Consider the following 11,946-nt stretch of genomic DNA (forward strand, 5'->3'; position numbering starts at 1 on the left):
GTGTTAATTGAAGGGAGAAATAACTTTTGCCTAATCTCCCCGGGATCTTGTTAAGGGTTTTCTCTCCACTTCGACTTTGACGCGGACGACAACTTCTACTGTCTCGTACTATGCGCTCTCACTCCATTTTCCAGTTTGTACACATTATACATCGCGCATCCGAGCACACGAGTCGTCACTATCATCAAGCTGGCTCGCGAGCGCGAGAGACTCACGATAGTTCACCACTATTATATACATCGGACGACATTACAAGCCGGGCGGTTTCCGCGCGACGCGACGCAGACCCGCTCGAACAAGGTGGAGGCATAGCGGAGAAATAGCGCGGCGTTGGAGGTGGTGGAGGTGCGCGGAAGAGGTGGAGAGGACGGTGGAGTAGGTTACGCGCGCGGCCATTTTGATAATCTCCCACTCTTTCTCACTTCCCTTCTCTCTCTCTCTCTCTCTCTCTCTCTCTCTCTCTCTCTCTTTCTCTCTCTCTCTCTCTCTCGCTCCGCGCTCCCTCTCTTTCTCTCTCTCTGTCTCTGCCTTCTCTTTCTTCGTATTCCATCTTTTTTCTTCTCGTTTCAGAACTCTCGCTCCTTCCCATGTCTCTCGTGTCTCTCTCACTCGATCTTCTCGCATTGCGCTCTTTCCATCTTTCTTCATCGTGTGTTCTCTTCGCGCACACACACACACACACACACATGGGAAACAACGACGCATGCATATCGACACGTGCGCTCACACGTATTTATTCGCTCGCTCGCTCGCTTACGCGGCTTCTCTCTTCTCTTTTCCTCGTCCTCTCTCGCGATTCTCTCGTTTTCGCGTGCTCTCGAGACTCTCTCTCACATTCACAAGAGCGAGGAATAGTTGGTCGTTCCCGTGACGGTGGTCGCTAGTGTCGCGGATTTTCCTCTCCTATATTCCATTCGCGCTTCCTTTTCTCTCTCTCCCACTCTACGCTCTTCCTCGTTCGTTCTCCCTTACTCTCTCTTCGCGCGCGCTCTCTCGGAGAGAACCAGCGCGGACACGCGCTCCTCCCTGCTCGCCGCGTATCGATATACACGGCACCCACACACGCTGCCGCGAGTACGCACGTACGTGCGGCGTGCGCGTCTCTACTACTCTTTCCCGCCCGCTGCTTCCCCTCTCCTTTCCCCTTGACCTCTCTCCCTCTACCGATTGCGACCGGAAGGTGCCAGTTTCTCGTCGACCATCGTCTGGTGCGGAACGTTCCGCGCGCCGCGCTTCATCTTCTGTCGCATCTTTCTTTAAAACCGCCGTATGACGTTCGGTCTACGCGTGTGAGTGTGTGCATTATCTCCGTATATACGCCGCGAGTGTGTGGTATAATATATATATATATATGTGTGTGTGTGTGTGTGTGCATTACGCCAAGTAATCGCGTCGTCTTGCGCGTGAAGCACAGTGCTCTGGTGCATCTCGGCTACGATCTTCTCTTTCTTCGCCGTACTTCCACTTGTGCGCGTTATATCGGTGATACACGTCATCATCTGTTCTCGCGACATTGTGCGTAAAAAAAAAAAAAAAAAATCAAAAATTGTGTTCTCTCTTCGCCACGAGTTCCCTTTTCGGATAAAGTCGTCTGATAATTTTTCCATGTACGGCGAGCAGAGGAGCGCGCGCTTCTTGGATTAGCCGCTCCCCTCGTGCTGTTTCTATCACGACGCAATCTCGAAGTACGGGGAACTCGGCGAGAGAATGAGAGTGCCTTTGCCGTGCTTGTTGACGAGTGCTACGTGTGACCGGCGCGGTGATAACTCGCCGTCGAGATCGTTTTCGGTAACCCCGACGACAGCAGGCGTCGTTGTCGTCGTATCCTGAACGCGCTGTGAGTTTTCCCTTCTTGCCACTTTGCTTTTATTGCGAAATGACACGTAATCAGCCAACATCACGCGCGTGTAACTCCGTCGTCGTGTTGCTGCTGCATAGCGTTCATCGTCGCGAAATATTACGCTTATAAAGTTTTGCACTTCTCTTACGTGTGCGCGTACTACTACGGCGCAAATCTAATTTTCAAAGCAAGAAGATTTGTCGACGATTTGTCAGTTGGCTTATCACATGTAATCAGATATTATATTCGAAGTTATGCTTGAGAGAGAAAGAGAAAAAGATAGATAAAGAAATATACGTTTGTCAATAGAAAAAAAAAACAATAAACCGTCAGTCACGTTTTAATCTGACTGACATGAAAAAGCTGATATAAAAAAAAAAAGAATTTATATGATTTCAAAAGTTATGTGTTGAAATTACTCGGGATAAGCGATTTCGTAACGATTTTTGATTACCAATTAACTCACAATATTTGAGATTATTCATAGAAATAGATAAGCTGTCTCCGCTTCTCAGTAGAATGACGCATGATCGGAAAACTGCGTGTTACAATTTGGGGGCATTCTGACGGCGTTCTCGCTTGGAAACAAATGTTTTTTTTTTCACTTAAATGTCGAGTAGCGCGCGCGTTAATATCGTATGGAAATATGAAATTGTGTCAAATATTATACGAAACTTTTCATCTGCGCGTTTAACTTTTTGATCTCTAATAATGAATATACGGGTTCAAATAATTCGTCATTATCATTCGCGCGGCGACTTTGATAACGAGCGTCGCATTAAAATTATCATCCATATTATTGTCACGAAATAATCGATTCCAGGCACGAAAACTCACAGAGTCATCTATCGCGATTTCTTTCGAGCTTTCAATTCCAGCCGTTCAAACGAGATGCCGATCGGTCGATAGTCGCACGTGTATCGTGACGTTTACATCTTACACACACGTTGCGACATACGTCAAAAAACGTCGTTATTTTTGCATCTCCTTGGTGATATCCTATTTTTCTTACGGCAGGAAAAATACGTCATATGATAAACGAACATAAAGTCTGCGACAACGGTCGTGATTACTATCGCGATCTCTCTTTCCTCGTCATGTCTCGCTTCAGTATTGCGCAAGTGTTTTTGCGATCGGCCAATTTGCAAGCGTCGTCTCTTGTACGATCGTCTTGCTTATATTGCATTATTTTCTAAACTTGTTTATCATGTTTTCGTAGAGAAATGATTGCAAGTTTTTTAAAACTATATATGAGTGAAAAAACTGAACAACACACTTGCAATTTGTTGTATTTGTTGTTGGTACAGCTTTAAAAAAGTTTTCTCGGGATTTTATAATTTACTCTGATTTTTATTAAAATATTTTAATAAAGATACATGTATATATATAAAATATACACACGGAACTGTGTATCGATGTTTCGTCGTTCAAACGTTTCTTGCAAAAAATCAACACGCTGCAATTTAACTTGCACAAAAAAATATTCAAACGCAAAAACAATATCCTTATAGAGAAGCAGGTTGAGAACAATGCGCTTGTTGCACGCCAACCGCATGATTCATCTTGTAGCGTTACCATCTGTCGAAGCTCCGCTCTTATAAATTTATTTTTGCCAGCACACTTATATCGCGTACTGACAAGAAATTTGCAAGACGTGAAGAAAGCAATTTTCTTGTCGGTGTTATCGTTACTGTACGATAATACTTTGACGTCGACGCAACTAAATCTCTTCGTCGCGAGCATTCGCTTGCATTTTGATACGCGTTATTAACAAATAGCCGATAAATCTACGGTTAAATAATCTCGATATTTATTTGACAAATGTTTTTGTTTTTCACGCACGCACGCACATACACACGTGTGTTTGTTTCAACAGGCGACATGAATTTTTTCTTATTCAAGTAGGATTATCGTTTCTCGTCATTTAACTTGATTCTTAACCCATTTGCATCATAAGCGCATATACGCGCGCATTTTACTTAGGCATTTATCACCAAAGCGCATATTATTTATACCAGAAAAATACAAAAATTCTTTATGCAATATTGATTTTATTTTTCATATTTTGTAACATTTTCATTAAAATTTAAATACAGTAAAAAAAAATTTTGGTGATAAGGACGAATTTTGGACTTTTCTTTGTGATGCAAATGGGTTAGGCAGTCGCATTTCCTTAGTTTTGCAAATGTGTCAGTGAAGTAAATATATATCGAGTGCCACGTGTAAGTTTCGTACATTCTTTATATAAAAAATATATATTAAAAGTGAACTGTGCGGACTGCAAAATACGTGTTGCGTGTATCTATATATAAAGTTGAATAATTCTTTATAATGTGCCTGGTGTATATTAATAAGAGTTAATACATATATTAGCACATTTGCTTCAAATAATTGTCACTTTTAACATAATATATTATTTTCGTTACGTCGAAGTGTGTTAATTCGTATATACATAAATAAAGGATAAAGAAACACGTGTGTGGTACGACGTAGTAAAGTCACTTAAAGAAAATATCGGAAATATTATAGGGCGCTTGCGCGCGCTACTACCGTGTTTCAAGAAGCAGGAAAAACGTCACAGGTCGTTCCGCGCGACGTTTTACGGCCGATCCATCTCTGTCTATAAAATAAATCTCGTTATTTTACGAACCAGCCACATGTGTCCTGGATTTTCCCTCTAGAGACTTTATCGTTGTCCAAGAAACGATGAATCTTTTCCGCTTCAGCCGCGTTTTCCTCGACACACAGCGGGTGGAAGATGCTGGTTTTTTCGTGACGTCACAGAAGTATGAGGTCAAAAATCCGAGATACTGCAAAATATAAAGATACAAAATATATGCGATATTTAGAACGAAAATTGTGTATTTTTTGTTATGTGTTTCTTTATCTAACTGAAATAATTTTATTTGACTAAAATGTGTTGCGTTTTTTTTTTTTAATTCAGAAATTCACATTCTATTTTGTCTCTCGTGTTAGTTTCTCGATTGCTGATTGTTTTAGAAAAGTGATTAGATTATTTAGAAAAATTAAATTCAGATTTAAGCGAGAGAGAGAGAGAGAGGGAGAGAGTTTTGAAACTTCGATTTATTGTTCTGCTTCGCAAGTCTTATTTTTCTTAATGCTTTCTCTCGCTTATATACAACTTATATGACGCAATATTTTAACTATTCCTCATTACATGCGGTCTCAATGCAAAGATGCTTAAGATAAAATTTGCTTGTTTTTGCCGAGCCATATAGTTATAAACGTTTTTAAACACGCTAATAATGGACTAATTAATTATGTTTGACTGAAAGAGTATATATATTAACGTCACTATGAACGTCATCGTTCTTTTAACACGTGCAAAAATATTGTGCCATTTTGTTACTGAAAATTTACATATGTACATATATATATATACACATACACACACATATATATATATACACATATATATATATATGGACCGTTTATTTTGAAAGTGGTGTAAGTCCATTTTTTCTTTTGTTTCGATAAACTTATAGGTTAACATATCTGTCAATTATGAATTACGTGATATCTCATTTTTTTCAAAAATAGACTTACACCACTTTCAAAATAAACGGTCCATATATATAAACAAAAGATATGGAAGAAATATACTCTTCAATGAAAAAACGCAATCGAGTGTTTTCTTATTGCCGTCGTCGTAGAAACGATGTCAGTGTGTCAGTGTCAATAGAACAGAGTCAGGTGCTGCACGCCAATTATGATTCAACGACAAGATGATTTCGCTAATCCGCTGTAACATCGCGACTCTTATTTGTAACGGTATTAATAAGTGAGAGCGCACGTGAGAAAGAGAGAAAGAAACGCGCACGTTGTAACTCACGCTGTAATATCTACATCGTTATATGAGATTGAATTCATTTCCGATGCTTCTGTGATATGTTAGCTCGACTCACGCCATTGTCGCTATCACGAGAACGGTTAGTTGGAGTTATTTCGAGTTGACCTCAATATTCTCTCTAAAAGAACATTTACACGAAGGATACAAATCGGACATGAATAGGGTATATATTCGATACAATACATTTTTATATGTATGTATATATATATACACATATATGTATGTGTGTGCGCATTTAGTATTTGGTAGGTCTTTAGTAAAGATTTTGCTTTCTTTCACAAATTATAAATTAGTATTTATTTATATCATATATAGTTTATCAATATTTAATATACTTGACTTGAATATTTTTTTTAGTTTATCTGGGAAAAATAATTCACTTATCTTTTTATCAAATTTGGAATTTTATGTCAGTGTTACAGATATGTAAACTTATGGTATAAGAAATATGTATAATGTGGTAAAAAGCGTTTTTGTTTGTTCCTGAAAAGTAAAATATCAAGAGAAATATAAAAATATTATTCTCCCAGAGTTGGAAATATACAAAAAAAATATACATAAACATACAAAAGTGAAATAACTGAAAAATTATTGCAACAACATAATGTCTAACGATGTCTCGATGAATGATAATAGAAAGAACTAGGAATACATTAAACGGTAAATGAAAAGACAGAATGTTCTAGAAGAGACCGATGTATTGTTGAGAATTCGCGAGCGCGCAATCTGCTCTGCTGTTTAGCCTTCGAGTCAGGCTCAAAATAACGCGACAACTCACTCTTCCTCTTTCTCTTTCTCACCCTCTCTTCTCATCTTTTGCAAGATTTGATCTCTCTCTCTCTCTCTCTCTCTTTTTGTTTTTGTTATTTCTCTTTGCCAACTCTGCCACATTTTGTTATACATATAGTTGAGCAATATATCGATATGCACGCGCTGATTTTTTGCGCATCAAAACCTTCTTCTACTGAATTTTGCCTAGGTTTATTTTTTTTAACACTTCTTTCAGTTATCAGTCAGAATTTGAAATTTTATAAAATTCAAAATGCAATTAATAAAGCGTCAATACATCTGACAACATTTAAATCTTGCGTGAGGTATTTTCGTACATTAGAAATACTAAAATGTTATTTTAATGCGATTTTAATATGACATTTATGAACGTAATTATATCAAATCGTTATATAATTATATCATATATAACAAATAATGAATCGCAACTAAAAGTATGCGTAATTAGCTTTTCTGAATAAACATCGACTTGGAAAAGTTAATTAGAGACGAAGTTATGCGATATTTATAAGAACATTATTTGTAACATTATTTCGTAATCCGCTATTTTAACAATAGGCGATACACATTTTTTGACAACTCATTTAAATTGGACGTAGTCAGTCCTAGTTTGTATTAATCAAAACGCTCTCTCTCTCTCTCTCTCACCCTCTCTCACTCTCAGCACTCGTTGAGTTAACGAAGCCCGCCTCGTCGAATTCGTCACACGTATACCACGTGCGTGAGCGTGAGTGTGATCTCTGTTCGCGTGTAAGCGTTCTGTGCGGTTTCTCACCCATGTTTGACTCGTAAGGCGAGTAGATCTTTAAACGTGCACAACAGCTCGACACCGCGCACGCATGCGAAAAAGAAAGAGAGAGACACGCACGCATGGCTTTCTTTATTACTTTGTTAGACTTCAGTCTGTCTGTGCTGGAAACGCTCCAAATAAGTCGTGCCGTAAATTCGCGCTCGATTTAAACGTGAAAGTTTTGTAGAAACAAATAAAAATTTTTAAGAACTATGTACGTACAGTTTGAAATGTTTCGATGTAACAGTCAGTCAATTAATTTCTAACGATATAAATATTCCAATAACCAATGGCCGGATATTTATTAAAGAAATAATTATTATGTAATTATTAATTACAACAATTCTAGCATCTCATATGAATTTCAGACTTTCTTTTTGTACAAAGTTCGAGTTACGTACTTGCTCTGAATTATGTTGCGACGAAGTTACATCGAAAAGATTGCTTGTTCGGCATTTATATACAAAGTAGCGAATCGAAAGACTCGAGCAACGCGCGCTTGATGTCCCTCGTAAAACATCACCAACAGTATTTTATTGGTCGATTGAGAGGGCGTTTTGTTTTAGCAGATAAGGTCGATAATGCAATAATCCTTTATTGCGCAATTGAAAAGAATATGAAGCGCGAGAAAAAGCGAGAAAGAAAGTAAAAGAAGATCATATTCTTTGAGTCATCGAACAATCTTTACGTTTTTTTTACGAACTGACATAAATCGACTTACTTGTAAGTTGAAGTACTGAAAACTGTTTTTATCTAATGAGAGATAAACCATCACAGTGATTCTTTGGATGTTAGCTTTTTTCTTCATACCTTTTCTTTTGTTTTTCACAGGATTCTACAAAAAAAAAACAAAAATACCAGGAAAAAAACAGAAAAACAAATAAAAAACAAGGGTGTACAAAAAAATACTGAAATAACAATTAATATATAATGTTTGACTTTTTTTAACACTACAAATATATTATTACTAAATAAGAGTAAAAATATTGTATTTTTATTTGGGAGCGCGGAAACTCTTGCCGGCAATATATTTCTAACTACGAGGACAACCGATAAATCGCGTTGAACGGAAGCAAATTGCGGCATCCGCCGATGAAAACAGCGATAGGCAAAGCCGCCGCTCTATTACGTATAATCCAGGATTTAAAGTCAAGACGATGGATCGAGACGGATTAGAAACTCGAAGTAATAGATGCCGAACGAATTGGTGAAGAAGAGACGCGCGGTTAAAGCGGATCAAGTTGGATTTTCGATTTGTGTTTCGCGTTCGCGGTTTTAATTACCGTTTATTTTTTTTTTCTCATGTCTTTAAAACAAGTTTATTTCCTTAGCGTTACATGTAAACAGTTTTGTACTAAAAAAAATTTATTATTATGTTTTAATTGTTGTACACATCCAGATAACATTGCATTGTAACGTTATATTTAATACATATATAGATAAGTATTTAATTAAAATTAAAGTACTGATTTTGTGTGTATGTCTGTGTAGAATACAGGGTGATTCAGAACAACCCGTTATCTTTGAAAATACATATTCTTGACTAAATTCTAAGACAACTTTTTATTTGGCAAAATTTTGTCTGACGCTTACTTTTTGAGTTACTAATAAAAATAGTTGACGTACCATGAGTCGGATTTAAAAGGTAGGCAGGGGCGGCGCAACTCACCGTGATTGACAGTGATTTATGTGATGCACGGATTAAATGATACAAATTGCGAATGAGTAAATAAATTAAGTAAGAGAAAAAAAGAGAGAGAGAGAGACAGAAAAAGATACAGAAACAATGCGTAGCGATCAGCTGATCGCGTCAGGCACCACACGTAATCGCCCGCGTCTCTGACGGTGAGTTGCGCCGTCCCTGCCTACCTCTTGCATTCGACTTGTGGTAAGTCAACTATTTTTATTAATAACTACAAAAATTAAGCTTCAGACAAAATTTTGCCAAATAAAAAGTTGTCTTAGAATTTAGTCAAGAATATGTATTTTCAAGGATAACGGGTTGTTCTGGATCACCCTGTATATATTCTATGCTACAATCTTTTTAGAGTGTTTACTTTAGAGCACGACTACTGTTTTGTTTCTTTCTCTCATATCATGTATTTTTATCTCTCTTCTTATCGTTGAATTACGAATTACAGCTGGCGAAAGCTGCTTTAAATCATTTCTTTCTCATTATCATTTCAAATGAGCCGCGATTAACGCGAATTAATTATCTACGATAGCAATAATCCGCCTCCGAAGTGATCCGAAACGCTGTCGCTAAACGTTTGTTCAATGAGAAGAAAAACTTAATCTCAAGATATACTCGCTATTTTGATATTGAAGAAAAAATTGATTAATTCGGTCTCCGCTGCAACTTACGTCGGCTACGAAGGGAGTGCGAATTAATTCTTGGAGTATTTAATCGATTGCGACGCCCTCTTTAATAAAAAAACGTTGTCAAAATATCGTTTGCACATTATCTACGCGCAATAAAGAAATATTTATGCAACTTGCGCACTTACGATAAGAACAGCGGATTCTATGCGTGCGCGATAACAACAAATCAAATCATCTTCTTGAAAGCATTTTTTATTCTTATTTTAATTTTATTTATTTCTAAAAGATGTGTGAAAAAAAATAGAAGTTTTTAAAGTAGAACTTTCCCCGAAAAATATTTCAGTCGCTGTTAACTTTTATAAAGTGAATTTTAATGATTTAATATGTTACATAACATGCAGAATATTTGTTTTAACGAAGACTGAAAAATTTGTATTGTTAATCTTTTTGTTAAAATTTTGATTGAAGTATATCTCTCGTAAATAGATGTAGAGATAATTGTCGACAAAACGATACATATTGCATAATCGCAAATTGGAAAAAAGGGAGCTAATTTTTTTATGATGATTGTAAACATATATATAATCCGAACATATGAGTTGCATCATTCAGTCTTGCGTATCCATAGCCGATTATCGTGCACACGAGCGCAACAAACGTGAATGAAAACAATCGATATGTAAAATAGCGAATGTCAAACTCAAAAAGATGTAAGTGATTTCATTGTGAGAGAGTAAAAGCACGCGCGCGCGCGCGCAAGTGATGATTTCGATAATGCGGTTGTTTATAAGAGCCACAATCGAGAACAAGGCGTTGATTGTAACGGACTATTAATCGAACTTTTTCGAAAACTCGCGCAATTCTTCGCACCGGGTTGTACGAGAATTTTTTCGATCCGCACAAATAGCTGACAGAAAGAACTCCCGATACACTACTTGTCGAGAACGAGGTTCGAGTTCGTTGGTTCGATATAAACTTTTATCGTTCTATGGCAATGTTCTCAGACACGGAATCAAAGTGCGAAGTAGCTTAGATCTCACGTGTAAATTCAGATTAGAGATATTTTCCCGCGATTTTTTTGCAAAAAACAATAATTGAAAAAATCGATCTCGTGAAGTGATCTCGTTAATTTTCAGCGTTAAAAGGCAAAATGATTCGGTTTTGGAAATGTGTTCAAGAATGTTTAATTACGTGCAATGTTTCTATATAATTTAAAAAAAAAAAAGTACATTCTAGTCGAAATTTTATTGAAATCCACTTTGAGGTACACTTTTGTTTTGGAGCAGTTGCAAAGTCGCGATTAACTGAAAGCGACATGACGATTTTTCTTACATCGATTTGGTTAAAAGTACGCTTTTTAATTTAACGAAGCAACGCGACAAAAAAAAAAAAAAAAAAAAAAAAAAAAAAAAAAAAAAAAAAAAAAGCCGACGACACGTAGAAAACGTCGAGGTATTGATCGAAAAAGTATCACTTGTGCTACGTGATGCGCAACGTGAAGACTACATTTGGCCGAAGAAAATTTCGCGTACCTAAATGTACAAATCTAAAAGTACGTTTATTTATACGTACCGTAAGAGCTCTAATATTTCGACGGGAATAGGATAAGCGCATGTGTATTCGGCGAGAAAGAAGGAGCAGCAAATAGAGTCGTTTCTTATCTTTACTCAGTTATATCACGGGTCTCACGAAATTATTGAGTTGTCTACATGCACGAGAGAGAGAGAGAGGGGGGGGGGAGAGATCAGAAACGTGATTGAACTTCTTGTCAGATATTTCTCGCCGTCACAAATAACAAAGCAACTCTTTGAATTAATAAGGAAAACAATTATCTCGCAGTAAATATTTGAAAAAATGGAATTTAATTTTAGCAAAGAAGAAAGACATTTTGACAAAATGTGTTTTTAAAGGTTATATGTTAAAATTAGAAATATTTTTATACAATATAGAGAAGAATTAATATAGCGATAATGTAATAAAAAATAATGTTTATTTAAATAATATTAAAGGCTCGTGAAAGTTTCAATGAAAATATAAGGCCGATACGAGCCGTTCACAGGATGTTGAGCGGAACTTGTACGTGTATACATATATATGTAAACACCTATGACAAGTTCACTTGTAAATTTTTACAAGTGAGTTTTTTGAATTGAAAATTCAATTCTTAAATTCATACGGGATGCGGGATTTGCATCTCACATATGAAAAACCCCGAGAACCCCCCTAACTAATTTTTTTTAAATATTCAATTTATTTATAAAATTTTTATAAAAATTTATAAAATTTTCAATTCAAAAAACTCACTTGTAAAAATTTACAAGTGAACTTATCATA

General features: G+C 36.6%; 1 protein-coding gene across 3 annotated transcripts in view; it reads left to right on the plus strand.

The window, feature by feature from the left end:
- The first annotated feature begins 1,212 nt into the window (after nt 1-1,212).
- The window catches only part of LOC109860082 (serine/arginine repetitive matrix protein 2), a 123,890-nt gene continuing 113,156 nt past the window's right edge, over nt 1,213-11,946 (plus strand). For all 3 annotated transcript variants that reach the window (XM_020438940.1, XM_020438941.1, XM_020438942.1), the window contains exon 1: nt 1,213-1,837. The gene's annotated coding sequence lies outside the window, so the exon portion shown is untranslated. The remainder of the gene's footprint in view (nt 1,838-11,946) is intronic.

The sequence above is a fragment of the Pseudomyrmex gracilis genome, unplaced genomic scaffold, assembly GCF_002006095.1.
Source record: "Pseudomyrmex gracilis isolate BER0280 unplaced genomic scaffold, ASM200609v1 scaffold_326, whole genome shotgun sequence".
Classification (NCBI taxonomy): Eukaryota; Metazoa; Arthropoda; class Insecta; order Hymenoptera; family Formicidae; genus Pseudomyrmex; species Pseudomyrmex gracilis.